The sequence below is a fragment of the Oreochromis niloticus genome, unplaced genomic scaffold, assembly GCF_001858045.2.
Source record: "Oreochromis niloticus isolate F11D_XX unplaced genomic scaffold, O_niloticus_UMD_NMBU tig00001756_pilon, whole genome shotgun sequence".
Taxonomy (NCBI): Eukaryota; Metazoa; Chordata; class Actinopteri; order Cichliformes; family Cichlidae; genus Oreochromis; species Oreochromis niloticus.
In genome coordinates this window covers 45,892-47,654 of record NW_020327463.1, presented here as the reverse complement: position 1 = coordinate 47,654, position 1,763 = coordinate 45,892, and the positions used below count along the sequence as shown (strand labels likewise).

The 1,763-nt window shown below is 46.2% G+C and overlaps 1 long non-coding RNA gene across 1 annotated transcript; it reads right to left on the bottom strand.

Moving 5' to 3' along the window:
• Positions 1-1,191: 1,191 nt before the first annotated feature.
• Positions 1,192-1,552, bottom strand: LOC112844862 (uncharacterized). The gene is made up of 2 exons (XR_003217615.1): positions 1,499-1,552; positions 1,192-1,342 (listed from the first exon to the last, which is right to left on the bottom strand). It is a non-coding gene; the product is annotated as an uncharacterized LOC112844862 (long non-coding RNA).
• Between the last annotated feature and the right edge of the window lie 211 nt (positions 1,553-1,763).

The window sequence follows — 1,763 nt, the reverse complement described above, 5'->3', positions numbered from 1 at the left end:
AACCACAGCATAAACTGGAAAGGCCACCAAAAGCCTGTTGTTTGTTGTTCTTCCAGCAGATTGAGTCCAGAGTTGATGAAGGTCAGATGGACATGAAGAGCAGCCAGAAACTCCTGAACACTCAGATGGATGAAGCAGAACACCTTGTCCTGGTACAGTCCTCTCTCCTCTTTAAAGATCTGTGTGAACACTCCTGAGTACACTGAGGCTGCTCTGATATCGATGCCACACTCTGTCAGGTCTGATTCATAGAAGATCAGGTTTCCTTTCTGCAGCTGATCAAAAGCCAGTTTTCCCAGAGACTCCATCATCTTCCTGCTCTCTGGACTCCAGTGTGGATCTGTCTCAGCTCCTCCATCATACTTGACCTTCTTCACTTTGGCCTGAACCACCAGGAAGTGGATATACATCTCAGTCAGGGTCTTGGGCAGCTGTCCTCCCTCTCTGGTTTCCAGCACATCCTCCAGAACTGTAGCAGTGATCCAGCAGAAGACTGGGATGTGGCACATGATGTGGAGGCTTCGTGATGTCTTGATGTGGGAGATAATCCTGCTGGCCTGCTGCTCATCTCTGAATCTCTTCCTGAAGTACTCCTCCTTCTGTGGGTCAGTGAACCCTCTGACCTCTGTCGCCATGTCGACACACTGAGGAGGGATCTGATTGGCTGCTGCAGGTCGTGTGGTTATCCAGAGGCGAGCAGAGGGAAGCAGGTTCCCCCTGATGAGGTTTATCAGCAGCACATCCACTGAGGTGGACTTTCTAGGGTCAGTTAGGATTGTAGTTTTGTGGAAGTCCAGAGGAAGTCGACACTCATCCAGACCATCAAAGATGAACACAACCTGGAAGTCTTCAAAGCTGCAGATTCCTGCTTCTTTGGTTTCAGTAAAGAAGTGATGAACAAGTTCCACCAAGCTGAACTTTTCCTCTTTCAGCACATTCAGCTCTCTGAAAGTGAATGGAAATATGAACTGGATGTCCTGGTTGGCTTTGTCTTCAGCCCAGTCCAGGGTGTATTTCTGTGTTAAGACTGTTTTCCCAATGCCAGCCACTCCCTTTGTCAGCACTGTTCTGATTGGTTCATCTCTTCCAGGTGAGGCTTTAAAGATGTCTTCTTGTCTGATGGTTGTTTCTGGTCTGTCTGGTTTCCTGGATGCTGTTTCAATCTGTCTGACCTCATGTTCATCGTTGACCTCTGCAGTCCCTCCCTCTGTGATGTAGAGCTCTGTGTAGATCTGATTCAGAAGGGTTGGGTTTCCTGCTTTAGCGATGCCCTCAAACACACACTGGAACTTCTTCTTCAGAGCAGATTTAAGGTTATGATGACAAACTGAAGCTGGAAGTTCTGAATGAGAAGAAATATATAGAACATCATTTGAAAGTGGAAACAAACACTTAAATGCAAAAAGAGTGAATCTTTAAAACATGTTGCTCCGTCTCTTAAGACATTAGTAAATCTTCATATGTCCAAAAGTTTAAATCTTTAGATAAATCCTCTTACTGCTCTGCAGACGGTCAGCCAGCTCCTCCTGCTTCATTCTCCTCAGAAAGTCCATTGCGATCTTCACAAATGCCTCTCTGCTCCTCCTCTCCTCATCATCCTCCTTCTGACTCTCTAAGCATTCTGGGTAATCTGGACTCAGAACCTTCTGGATCTTCTTCAGCTCGTTCTTCACAAAAGTGATGATGTTGTCCTCCAGCAGCTGGAACAGAATATTTATGAATGAGCCAATCAGAGTGAAATCATGGAGCCAAACATCAGATCC